The 14,408-nt window shown below is 44.5% G+C and overlaps 1 protein-coding gene across 1 annotated transcript in view; it reads left to right on the top strand.

Annotated features, from left to right (window-relative positions):
* The window catches only part of DNAJB12 (DnaJ heat shock protein family (Hsp40) member B12), a 58,427-nt gene extending 53,685 nt beyond the window's left edge, over positions 1-4,742 (top strand). Inside the window, exon 9 of the mRNA XM_063434677.1 lies at positions 4,050-4,742. The gene's annotated coding sequence lies outside the window, so the exon portion shown is untranslated. The remainder of the gene's footprint in view (positions 1-4,049) is intronic.
* Positions 4,743-14,408: the final 9,666 nt, after the last annotated feature.

Raw genomic sequence — 14,408 nt, 5'->3', positions numbered from 1 at the left:
TGGGGAGACCCAATCCCCCTCTATTCTTTGCTCTAAAAAGCACATTATGCAAGACTCTAGGTCTTTTGTTCTGCCATATAAATTTGCCTATTGCCTGTTGGAGTGTCCCTAGATTAGATTTAGTCAGTCGGACCGGGAGGGCCTGAAAAAGGAACAATATTCTTGGGAGGACATTCATTTTAACTGAGTGAATCAGTCTGATCCACAAATTCGGCTTGTCCAGCCATTTCTCCATATCTTTTATTAAAGTTCGGATGAATGGGATGTAATTTTGTTGGAATAATTGAGTGGGGTCCGCCATCAGCCTAATGCCTAAATGTTTCATGTAATCCCTCGCTATTTGTATATGGTAGGTCGTCCCTATATACGCTGCGTCCGTGTCAGTCATGCCTATGGGGAGTGCGCTAGATTTATTCAAATTTATTTTATATCCGGGTATATCGCTGTAGTTCTTCAATACGTTTGTTAGCGCGGCCATAGATTCTTTTGGGTCTGTTAGTGTTAAAAGGACATCATTGACAAATCCCGAAACTACGTATTGCTTTCCTCCTACCTTTCCACCTTTAATATCTGGGGTAACCCTTATTTTTTGCAACAGAGGCTCTAGAGATAGGGCGAACAATAGCGTCGAGAGAGGGCACCCATGCCTGGTCCTGTTGCTCAGTTGGAATGGTGTGACCTGCGCTCCTGAGATCCGGATTCGTGCTTTAACGTTAGTATACATGGCCCGGAGCGCTGTAACAAACCGGGCCGGGATGCCAAAGTGTTCCAAAACCTCAAATAAGTATAACCATTTGACCCTATCGAAAATTTTCTCTGCGTCTAGAGACTGTACCAGGGTCTGTGTGCCCCTAGCGGCCTGCCTCCAGATGAGATCGATATTACGCCTTGTGTTTTCAAACAGCTGTCTCCCCGGCACAAATCCCACCTGGTACAGATGGACCAGTCGTGGGAGGATCGGGATCAGTCAGCTCGCGAGAATTTTTGCTAACATTTTGGAATTGTGGTTTATCAGGGATATCGGGCGGAAATTTTCAGGTATTGCATCATCCTTTCCCGGTTTTGGTAATAAGACTATGTCTGAGCCCTCCCCCTTTCTAACTTCACTGATAATGCATAAATTATACTTTTCAAAGAATACAAAAGCAAATCTGTCCAATCTTGGAGAGCAACTCTTAACCCATTGTTTTCATCCAAGGTTGGATAGATTCTGCTTTGTTTAAGAGTGTAATTATGCTGCCCAGTGTGATGTTTTACAAGAGCTAAGCTGCTTAACAAGCTACTTTCTATACACAGCTGTGTAACTATGTAATAAAGCATGACCAAGGAATTGCAAAATGTTAGGACAGTGCAAATAATCTAGATGCATAACTTGGGTTGGCCTAAAATTCACAATCGCCTTATTTCGTCAAAATTTTTATGAATAAATTAGACACAGTGGGAGTTATTCACCAAACGCCAAATTGTAAAATGTATACAAATGCTGATTTAATTGCTTTTCTAATTCTAGTACAGTCAGAGCTTGGATTTTCTGTTCATTAGATCTGATATTTAGTGAATTTCCCACGTGGGGAAAAAAGACTTCAAAGCAGAACTCCTCAATCCACTTGGTAAAAGCAAAATTAATCCTACCTTTTCATTGATGGTTTGCATGGCGTGGACCTTTGGCATTTTGTACCATAATGACCTTTCATGGACTGATGTGCTGTTGTGGTACGAAACACAGAGGCTCGAACCAGTGTATCCCCCTGTGTGTCCAAGCCATGTAAGAGTATGGTACATTTGCTTTTATAGTTCTTGTGGATTGAGGCCTTCTACTTTGTATTCCTTACATTATAGAATCCCTTTAAAGAAAATCGATCTTGAAACAAAGTTGTATTCCTTACACTATGGTTCCCTCTGGAACTATACCGCATGGCCCCCCTTCCCTCTTCCCCCACCCCTTCAATGCTTTCTTATGGGGATTTTACTGATTCTAGATGTACCACCAGCAAGTGCCTCTAGTGGCTGTCTTAGTCTTTCTCAAAACCTACAGTGATTTACATTACAGGACTAAGGGGGACAGGACACTGCACCCAGAACACTTCAATGAGTTGAAGTGGTCTGGGTGCCTATAGTGTCCCTTTTAATTTAAAAGGACATTCCAGGCTTTTGCACTAGATTGTTCTCCATTGAAGCCGAACTGACAAAAGCGCGTTATAGAATTAGCTCTGCAGTATTGTGGAAAGTTAAAGGGCTATTAAAACCCCACCCCCGCAAAAATAATCATTTGCAGTATACCACTAAATGCCTTGTGTGTTGACCACAGATATCCAATATGCACAGATTTGACATTAGCCCTTTTCCCGGCTGGCTAGTGATTCTCTAATGATGTTTCACTATGGAACGCTGCAAATATAGAGCTTAACCCATTTGCTGCCAGATGTGTAACGCTGCACGTAGAGATTGCAATCACCATGACCACTTCAGAGCTGAGGTGGTCAAGGTGCTTGATGTAACTATGTGCGGTGGCGTGATTGGAAACGTTACTTAAGGATTAAAGAGCCCATTGCAAAAGGTATACAGCCTGGCAATTTGCAGCAAGTCGGTATTCTTCAAATCCATTATGTATATAAATGCATTTGAATAATGAGTCAAATCCAACTTGCAGTGTTCTTTTAAAATATTGGGGTTTCACTAGATCAAGAATGGTGGACAACTGACAGACTAGTTACAAATTTTAGACAAAAGCCAAGCAGAAAATTTCAACTGTGGTTTAATACTTGTAATTACAATGTGAGTTCTCCACAATTTACATGTAAGGGTGTTTATTCACAAAAATGTCAACAGTCAGTCTAAGCACTATAACCACTACTGTGTGCTGTAGTGTTTATGGTGCAAAGGAATCTCTTGGCACTGTGCCACAGCAAGTAAACAAACCATTTTCAAAGTGACTTACTCAAACATGGTTCCCCTGGTCCAGCTTCATCTTCAGATATTGTTAATGTAATCGTCTTACTTCTGCAGGTCAATTCTTTGGACAGAAAAGCATCAGCTGATACTGTCAGCGACTAAATTTCATCCAAATAGGGACAAACGTGACAACTTTTGCAGAAGAGAAAGTTCTGTTTAGATTTATCTGAAGAAGATGTTGGACCATAGGTGTCCAGGATACTGACCTATATGTCAAAGTGTTTAATCTAGTTTGACTATTTACCTTGATATGGCGCTATGGGAACCTTTAAAAAGTGTATATTTAATTGAAGACATTATAAATCTGAGCATTGTGTAAATACTGGGATTGTGGCAGTTACACAAAATATACAGTTCACTAACTTTCATAACTTAGTGTTTGAAGGGTTTCAAGGTGACCTCTAGCCACAGGTTGTTACATCACATCTCCTCTCGCCCTCTGTAAATTAAGGGGACCAACACCTAATGGTCATAAGGTAGATCCATGAGAATGGGAGTCTCCTGTGCCTCTCTCTCTCTATATCTATCTATCTATCTCTATATATATATATATATATATATATATATATATATATATATATATATATATATATATATATTATTTATTTATTTAAAAGGTTACTCCAAGCACCATGACCACACTGAACTGGTCATGGTGCCCGATGTTTGTATGTGCAGAGTGTATGCTCCTGCTGCCAGAGGTGTAACACCCTCTCCATTAGACCCTTTCTGGCTAATCTGAACTCTGGGTAATTTTGGTATGTGAATCCATCACTATTTTAAAGGTTTGAGTGCGGACCAACAGAGCAAGGATTACAATAACAAAAAGCAGGTTGTTTACTTTAAAGGGTTATTCCCAAAAAAACTGCCTATGTACCACAATCACAGAGTACCTTTTTATAGCTTTATTTAATACAATTTTTTTAATTCAAAGTGAGTTTAAATTTAAGGCCAAAGTAGATGAACTGGGAGCTTAGCTGACTTGGAATTTTCTTTCCGTTCAGCTATTGTGTTCTTAAATTTGAAATTAACTTTGAACTCTGACAACACTGGCAAAACTGAATTTCCTAAACTGTACCTTGTCCCTTCTCCTACAGATGTTCCAAGTAGCTGGACTCTTTCGGCAATACACACTGAATAAAGAGAACGCACGAAAAGAATACATCATAACTCCTTCACTGCCAGAGGGACTTTCAACTCATTGCTCTCCAATGTATTTCCATCCCCTCTAACAGAGAATGGATTCAAACTTAGGAAATATCAATGCACAACTCTTCTGCCATTATTTGGCCTAGTTAGATATTAGGACGGGATTTAAAAGCTGCTCGACCTTTTCCCCAAAATTCCATCCGCTGCCCATAGACTGACTTCCCCCTCCCCCCCATCGAGACCCTTCTATATAAGATGCAACAACCATTGCAGTTCTGCGGCCGGATGAAAATTATACATGTTTTTAAAAAAGCTGTGCGTCACGACCATGGATCCCCTCAGACAATGGCCGAATATTTGTTTAAACTGTACTAAAATCAGAAGACTTTTAGAACAAAGAAAATCCGAAACGTGAGAAAACGAAAATCTATTTAGAATTAATTTATAGCTGTATATATATATTGTACTTTTAAACAGAAATAATTGTGCAGATGTTGGATGAAATCTCTAGCCAATGTTCTGCAGTGCTAATTAAACCGTTGTGTGAACCTTCTTTGTGTTGGCATTGGCCAGGCGCTGAGTCTTTCATATTTAATATAATTGCATCTGACTGAATATATTTAATAAATCTAGAGACACTTTGACTGTGTGCTTTTTCCAATGATGCAGAAATAGCATTGACACTGCTTTGTCATTTTTCATCAAATGTGCTCTGTTCTTGTAAACAACTACAGTTTTAAAGTGGTAGTGATGCTGACATACAAAAAAACAAAAACAACAAAAGGCTGCGATTGTAGTTTCTAGAACTGCAAGGGTAGAGTAATCAAATGATGAAATACTATTTAGATCAATGGTGGCTAACGCGTGTTTTGGGGGCTATAGTGGTGCTCTGAGTTAGACACAATGAAAGCAGCTAGTGGACAAAGTGTTCAAAGCAATGGAAGAGAATTAACATGGATCTGTTTAGTAGGATCCTTGACTCTCCACCTTAGGTCTAACATTTTGTTAAGTTACTGCCTAGCTGATGTGAATTGGTTGTAAGTGCACAGCACCTACAGTGATTGGTATCGTAAGTGGGGTATGAGTTAACCCCTTAAGGACCAAACTTCTGGAATAAAAGGGAATCATGACGTGTCACACACGTCATGTGTCCTTAAGGGGTTAAATCATTGTGAGTCGGCCTCCATCTAATTTTTCATACAGCCTTTTGGTCGTGAAGTGTGTTTGTTTTTTGTTTAGGGGGTGTCTTTAAGAAAGGTTTTCTATGAAATCGATTTGTAAAAGTGGCTGATATTTGTTGTGTATATATAAGACAGGAGCTATGAAAATTGACCACTTGGTAGTGTATAACATGCATTCAATTAAACTTATCAATGGGTGCCATATGATTAACTGATGCTTGGGAGCTACTAATGATATGATCATGAATTCAACTAATATGATTATTTATATGTCACGAATGTTACTGATGGATACTGAATGTTATTCTTGAAACAACAAACAAAAAGGTATAGTAAATGGCGCTAGAGAACAGCTGCTAGAACACACTAGTGGGATTTAATCACCACAGTCCCACAATAAACATAACACAAGAATACAAAAAAGTGTGCAGCGCTCGTGGTAAATACACGCAATAGTATCTTGGTGGTGTATCCCAAAGGTGTATGTACACGTAATAAAATCTTAGTGGTATATCCCAAAGGTGTATATATAGGATAAGGGTAAATACCTTATTATGATAGGTCTGTATCAATTCCTATACATAATAAACAAGAAAGAGCATAGTATAATACTGCTTTACAAAGTGGATCAAATATAGCAGTCTTAATGGTCCCAAAGCTCCAGCCCGGTGGACCACAGTGGAAATTTCTCCCCAAAGCGCTTTTACCTGAGCCAGTTTATTTACTAACAGGCTCCAACCCATGTGAGTGGGACCATTAAGACTGCTATATTTGATCCACTTTGTAAAGCAGTATTATACTATGCTCTTTCTTGTTTATTATGTATAGGAATTGATACAGACCTATCATAATAAGGTATTTACCCTTATCCTATATATACACCTTTGGGATACACCACCAAGATACTATTGCGTGTATTTACCACGAGCGCTGCACACTTTTTTATATTCTAGTGAATGTTATTCTTGTTGTCGGTGGTATGGAAGTGTCATGTGTCATGGTGAGATGTTTCCATTGTGAACGGTGCCTCTATCAGTCAAACCAAATACATACAAATACTTGATGGACAAGTATATAGTTCCTCGGAACTTGCTCGTGTATTATAGAAGTGATTCAAGGGTAGTTTGAGGAAAGTGAATGCGGGTAATATAGCTTACTATGTTGATTGCTGATGCGTTTGTGTGTGATGTACTTGACAGGTGCTGTGTAAGAGGTCAATAATATGTAAATTACATTGTGTTGTAGCTGTGATTCAAGATAGAAATTCATATTGTATGTGAGGTGAGTCTGACGTAGGGCTGGTTTTCTGTGATAAGGATAATTGATGTCTAAATGTAATGACTGATATTCTGTGATATGTGAATAAAGAGACTGAATTGTTGGTGTTATATGGACCCTCACTCTAAACAGAATCTAGTATTTTGAAAATCCATATATTTTGTTTGCCTTACAACAGTTACATTTATCTATCATCATATTATCACCAGGACTACAGTTTAATATAGTTGTTCTGGTGAATATAGTCAGTCCCTGCAGGCTTTTTCCAGTAAACACTGTCTTTTCAGAGAAAAGGCAGTGTTTACATTACAGCCTAAGGACACCTCCAGTAGCCACTCCTCAAATGGATGCTAGAGGAGCTCCCTGGGGTGTTGCACTGCCATTCAGGTGATGTTTTACTCCGCACCCGGCCAGCCTTCTTGGCTGAAATCATCAAAATGGACAATCTCGACCAATCCAATGCTTTCTTAGGCGAAGAATTGTGTTTGGCTGAGATCATCTGTTCTGATGAGGTTAGCCAAGGAGGCAGATTAGGGGGAAAAGCCAGCACCAGCAGACTGGACTAAAGGTAAGATTTTACAATATTTAAGTGGCAAGGGGGGCTAGATTATGTTTAACGCTATAGGCTCTGGAATACATGATTGTATTCATGATCCTAGAGTGTTCCTTTAATGTTATTTTTTTCTTATGCTCTCTACTGTTGCTCACTTTATCGCCAGACGGAGGCTAAAGGGCTCATTATTGTCTCTCTGCTTTCCCCATTCGCTGGGATATACAGGGTAAGCAAAGTTTTATTTTAAAACTCCATCTAACAATCCACCCTATGGACCCAGGTTAAAGGACCACCTCAGGCACCCAGACCACTTCAGCTTAATGAAGTGGTCTGGGTGCCAGGTCCATCTAGGGTTAACCCTGCCTGCTGTAGTTTATAATATGGTTAATCCAGCCTCTAGTGGCTGTCTCATTGCGTTCCGCTAGAGGCGCTTCCGCCCTTCTCACTGTGATTTTCACAGTGAGAAGACGCCAGCGTCCATAGGAAAGCATTGAGAATACTTTCCTATGGACTGACAATGCGCGCGCGGATCTTGCCGCGCATTCAGCTGATGACATCCGAGGGAGCCCTGCGCTGGAGAAAGGTAAGGAATTAACCCCTTTGTGAAGGATTTTTCATGTATTTGCCTGTGGGCCCTCAGTTAAACCTTCTCCCTGCTATTTAAATGCCTGTATCTGTTCAGTTCAATATGTATGTACCACTTTAAGAACATTTTTCAAAAGTTGACAGTTGGCAGTTAACTCCTTGAGCCATTATTAAATTGGCAGTTGTCTCCCTGAATGGTGTTTCTTCTGGTTACTGGGGGATTTGGGATATTACCTTCTATACCAGCGGAGATCTGGGGATTTAATATTGCAGTCCCGTTACAACTGGTTGGCAGCGGCGGGATTTTCCCTTCTACTTCTGTTACAACAAGCTTTCCAAGCAGACACTGGGAACAGTGAATGGAAGGCTGGTACACCCTGCTTAAAAGAGATACACTGAAAGAGCTACTGGAAGCTCGTGGAAGGATTGCTAGCAACAAAACCAAGCAGGTCATTATAGCAGAGTTAATGGAGCTAGACCAGGAGAACTTGGTTGCAGCAATGCCAGCTGTACAAGAGATGGAGACACCAGTGATTCAGGAGGAGGAATCACCAGCCAACAAAGAAATGAGGGAGAAACTAGCATGGTTCGGTCCGAACCCAATGGCTGACATTATTCTGAAAGTAATGAGCCTTTTAGCGGAGGAGGCTAAACAAAAAAGAGACGCAGAGCTACAATTAAAACTGGCAGCGGTCCAGCAGGAAGCAGCACACTTCCCAAACCGTGAGTACAACATAGCGGATACAAGGAAAATTCCGTTCAGCGCTTTTAAAGCTTTTGACGAAAAAGACTGTGAGATTGATAACTATTTAGCAGATTTTGAGCGGCAATGTAACCTGCACCGGATAGCTAAGGAAGAATGGGTTTCAATATTGTCAGGAAAGCTGTCAGGCAAAGCCTCTGATGCTTTCCGGGCTGTACCAGAACAGGAGATCCATAGCTACGCCAGGGTTAAAGAAGCACTCCTGGCCCGTTATGCAGTAACCCCAGAGTCCTACCGACAGAAGTTCAGGGACTCACGCAAAACCGCTAAAGATTCCTACGTGGAATGGGCATGCCAGTTATCCCTGTCGGCCTCGAACTGGGTTAACAGTAGCCAGGCCGCCACCGCGGAGGAGATTTTGCAACTGATACTCCTGGAACAGTTTTACAACCATATCCAGGCGGATGTCAAAGACTGGGTGAGAGACCGCAGGCCCCTGTCTCTACCAGAGGCCGCCAAGTTGGCGGATGAGTATGCGGATACTCGCAAAACTAACCAAGTCGCACCACGGGTACAACCTCCAAAACCTTCAGTGCCATCACACCCACCAGCAGCCCGATACCAACCCCCTAACCGACCGGTGACTTCTAACTCTCGCTACCCACGACAGGATGTCAGCGAGCTACGTTGCTTCCGGTGCCGACAGCTGGGTCACATCCGACAGAATTGCCCCATGGTCAACCACACCAGGTCAAATTGGTCTCGACCTGGGTACCAGCAACCACCAGCAGCAGCCCATTGTGTAGATTCGACTTGGGGTCCCAAGGAGCTGGGTCAGGAAGAACCATTGGGCACCCTTTACGAAGCCCTCATGGTGCAATCCACCGTCACAGACAATCGGAAACACCATTGCCAACTGGTCATGGTTAACGGCAAGACAGCACGGGGATTAAGAGACAGTGGTGCGACCATCACGCTAGTACAACGACATCTCATTAACGCATCGGAGAAGCCGGGGAAATCAATTGCTGTGAGAGTGGCAGGGGGGGGAGTGTATCGCATTCCTACCGCACAAGTACACCTGGACTGGGGTGCGGGAGCTGGCAAAGTTCAAGTGGGCGTAATGAAAGACTTACCCTCTGAAGTCGTGTTGGGCAATGACATTGGGCCCCTGACTTCGGCATTCGCCTCAACCACCGCTCAAGAGGCCCACGCAGTAACCACCAGAGCACAAAGTCGCGCTGCCGAGAGCCACCCGCTTCCTACTGAGACCCAGGTAAGCCAACCCGACCTACCCCTGACTATAGAACCCCTTCCCTGGGACACCCCAGAAGACTTTGGGCGGGAAGTGACCGGAGACCCTTCCCTCAGAAAGTATCGAGAGAAGGCCAGGCGGGGAATGGGGGGGTTAGAGAAGGAACAGTTTATCTGGGAAAAAGGCCGCTTGTACAGGCTCACTGAGACACGGGTTAACACACCTGGGCCTAGGCAAAAACGCCAGCTGGTAGTTCCACGGAAATACCGGCGGGAGTTATTGAGAATTGGGCACGACGTTCCTCTGGCAGGACACTTGGGAATACGCAGGACGGGATATCGGGTAACCCAGAACTTTTTCTGGCCTGGGGTATCCGATGACGTCCGGGCGTATTGCCAGACGTGCGAGATATGTCAACGCATAGGTAAGAAGGGAGACCACCCAAAGGCTAAACTGGTCTCCATGCCCATAATTGAAGAACCGTTCACGAGGGTAGCCGTGGACATCATAGGACCCTTGGCCCAACCTAGCCGCTCCGGCAAACGTTATATCCTCACAGTGGTAGATTACGCCACCCGTTACCCCGAAGCGGTGGCCCTTTCTAACATACAGGCTGAGACGGTGGCAGATGCGCTAGTCCGGATATTCTCCCGAGTGGGCTTTCCCAAGGAGGTACTGTCCGACCAAGGTACACAGTTCACGGCCGAGGTAACCCAGCAGATATGGAAAGTCTGTGGAGTTAAATCCCTGACTAGTTCCCCATACCACCCCCAGACTAATGGCCTGTGTGAACGCTTCAACGGGACGCTAAAGCAAATGTTGAAGTCGTTCACGGGGGCGTACAAGGATTGGGAGCGGTTCCTTCCACACCTTCTCTTTGCCTACCGAGAGGTGCCGCAGGAATCAACCGGATTCTCACCCTTCGAACTCCTATATGGGAGGCGGGTGAGGGGGCCTTTAGATCTTATCAAGGACCACTGGGAGGGTCAGACGGAGATTGAGGGGACCCCGGTTGTACCTTATGTGCTGGAACTGCGGGACCGCATGGAGGAACTCGCCCAGGCGGTGCAGGGAAACCTCCGGGCGGCCCAGCAGCGTCAGAGGGTATGGTATGACCGACGGGCTAGGCACCGGAGCTTTCAGATCGGCCAAAAAGTCATGGTGCTAAGACCGGTCCGAACAGACAAGCTCCAGGCCGCCTGGCAGGGCCCCTACAAAGTTATAGGGCAGATATGCGACACCACCTACACCATAGCTAGCTGCGAGGATGAGGATGTGAAGCAAACCTTTCACATCAACATGCTTAAGGCCTATCAGGAACGGGCAGAGGAAGTGACCGCTATCTGTGCACCAGCAGGGGAAGACACAGAGACACTACCTCTTCCCGACCTATTGGGCAGCAACGAAGGGAGGACCCAGATAGAGAAAGTCCAACTAGGCGAACAGCTGGGACCACAAGAGAGGGCTCAAGCTGTCCGCTTGCTAGAAACCAAACAGGCCACATTCTCTCAGGAGCCTGGGTACACACTCCTAGCCGTCCACAAGGTGGAGACTCCAGGGCAAGCACCCCTGAGGCAGCCCCCTTACCGTATTCCGGAAGCAGTCCGAGAAGGGATGCGGAAGGAAATCGATGAGATGCTTCGGCTAGGGGTAATAGAACACTCGGAAAGTCCTTGGGCCTCGCCGGTAGTCCTAGTACCAAAGAAGGACGGGACAACCCGCTTCTGTGTGGATTACCGGCGACTCAACGACAAAACAGTTTCTGACGCCTATCCAATGCCGCGGATGGACGAACTGCTTGACCGTATCTCTGCAGGGAAGTATCTGACCACAATTGACCTATGTAAGGGATATTGGCAGATTCCCCTAGCAGAAGATGCCATACCCAAGTCTGCCTTCATCACCCCGTTCGGCCTATACCAATTCCGGGTTATGCCATTCGGGATGAAGAACGCCCCGGCCACCTTCCAACGGATGGTGGACCAATTACTGGGAGGTCTCCAGGACTACGCATGCGCCTACCTGGATGACATCGCCATCCATAGCGATACCTGGGAAGCGCACCTAGAACATGTAGGGGTAGTATTAGATAGGATAAAGGGGGCAGGGCTGACCTTGAAACCAGACAAATGTCATTTGGGTATGGCGGAGGTACTATATTTGGGCCACCGAGTAGGATGTGGTAAGCAACGGCCGGAGCCGGCTAAGATCGAGGCCGTTGCCAATTGGCCCACTCCCCAAACCAAGACACAAGTCATGGCTTTCTTGGGCACAGCCGGCTATTACAGACGCTTTGTACCAGACTATAGCGCCCTAGCCAAACCCCTGACCGACCTGACCAAAAAGAAGTTACCCCGACAAGTCCTGTGGTCCCCGGAATGCGAGGTGGCTTTCCAAGCACTAAAGAATGCTCTTGTTAATGCTCCAGTGTTGGTTACCCCAGATCCTAACAAAAGGTTTATTGTCCACACAGACGCTTCAATGTTTGGACTGGGGGCAGTACTAAGCCAGATCGGAGAGGATGGGGGAGAGCACCCGGTGGCATACCTGAGTCGGAAGTTGTTGCCAAGGGAGGTCAGTTATGCCACCATTGAGAAGGAGTGTTTGGCCTTGGTATGGGCACTCAAAAAACTCACACCCTATCTCTATGGCCGGGCCTTCACCCTCATCACGGATCACAATCCCCTAGTTTGGCTCAACCGGGTCTCAGGGGATAACGCCCGTTTGCTGCGCTGGAGCCTGGCGTTACAGCCCTATGACTTTACTATTCATTATCGCCCAGGCAAGCAAAACGAGAATGCTGATGGACTGTCGCGCCAAACGAACTTGGCCTCAGATTAAAAACTTTGGAAAGACCCGTCAACCCTATTGGACCAGGAAAGGTCCAACCGAGTTGCCGGAGCAGGGAGAAAAAGGGGGGCCATTGTGAAGGATTTTTCATGTATTTGCCTGTGGGCCCTCAGTTAAACCTTCTCCCTGCTATTTAAATGCCTGTATCTGTTCAGTTCAATATGTATGTACCACTTTAAGAACATTTTTCAAAAGTTGACAGTTGGCAGTTAACTCCTTGAGCCATTATTAAATTGGCAGTTGTCTCCCTGAATGGTGTTTCTTCTGGTTACTGGGGGATTTGGGATATTACCTTCTATACCAGCGGAGATCTGGGGATTTAATATTGCAGTCCCGTTACACCCTTCATCCCCCTTCGGCTCGGTGGGAGGGGGGCCATGAGGGTGGAGGGGGACCTATTAACACTATAGTGCCAGGAAAACTAGTTTGTTTTCCTGGCACTATAGTGGTCCTTTAATGTCTCACCTTTCAAGCTCATGAGATGAGACTGTTATTGATGGTGGAGTTAAAGGGACACTATAGGCACCAGAACAACTACAGCTTATTGAATTTGTTCTGGTGAGTAGAATCATTACCTTCAAGCTTTTTGTTGTAAACACTGTTTTTTCAGAGAAAATGCAGTGTTTACATTACAGCCTAGTGATAACTTCACTGGCCACTCCTCAGATGGCTGTTAGAGATCCTTCCTGGGTCATAGCTGCCTAAAAAGCATCACAACATATCAATATCTCCTCCCTCTGCATGCAGACACTGAACTTTCCTCATAGAGATTCATTGATTCAATTCATCTCTATGAGGAGATGCTGATTGGTCAGGGCTGTGTTTGAATAATGCTGGCTCTGCCCCTGATCTGCCTCCTAGTCAGTCGCAGCCAATCCTATGGGGAGGCACTGTGATTGGATCAGGGTACCACTTCAGATGATGTAAGCAGACAGCTTCCTGTTCTGAGGAAAACCGCATGCAGAGCTACAGCTTTGGGCTTGAATACAAGTGAGATTTTACTGTATTTAGGGAGGCATGAGGGGCCCAGGGAGGCTAGATGGTGGTTTTAACACTATAGGGTCAGCAATACATGTTTGTGTTCCTGACTCTATAGTGTTACTTTAAACTATTAACTTGGAATGTAAATGGTCTTAATACCACAATCAAACTGTCCCAAGTCTGTAAACACCTTAAGTGATTTTCCTCTGGAAACTTCCCACTGGAAAAAAAAGTCCCCACCTCTACCCTTAAATAATAATAAACAAATTCTGGATCCAGAGGGGAGGTTTCTCATCCTAGGTAATTATCATTATACCCTGGTCAATATATACGCACCAGGTAGTTCAAATGCTTCTTTTTTTATGGAATTAATCTATAGATTCATTTTGCAGATTTCAAAACAATTATAGGAAGGGACTTTAACGCAGTGTTGGATGGTCGGCTGGACAGGTCTGCCTCTGCTCAGTCATCCTGTTATGGTACTTTTTAGCAGTAAACCAAAATGTTTAAATGTCTATCTGTTCCTGTCCAAATCAATAAAATAAATTGCGTATATACGCTGAAGTAATTAAGTCTGACACACAAGGTTCAGGTTAAAATAACTTCGAGAAAATTTATTGGCAAGTGATTAAAAAGCGGACACGCAGGTCCTTTTAAGAGACATTTTACGTCATCATTGCTTATTAGAATATCAGTAAATAAACATCATTAATTGGATTAATTGTCAAGTGTCGGGATTAGTGTCCACCTATCAATATTATTAATTGGCTCAAAAGACTAAGTGGTTAATCCCGTGTCCACCCACCAAGAGGTGGGATTGTTCTGGACACGGGTGGGGGACAAGGGGTCTTGAGCGTCATTTTACACGGTCGGTGATCTCAGGCCTCGTGGCCAGGTGCAAGGTCTCTTATGAATAGAACA

This window comes from Pelobates fuscus, chromosome 10 (assembly GCF_036172605.1).
Source record: "Pelobates fuscus isolate aPelFus1 chromosome 10, aPelFus1.pri, whole genome shotgun sequence".
NCBI classification, from domain to species: domain Eukaryota; kingdom Metazoa; phylum Chordata; class Amphibia; order Anura; family Pelobatidae; genus Pelobates; species Pelobates fuscus.
This window is presented reverse-complemented; position numbering and strand designations above follow the sequence as displayed.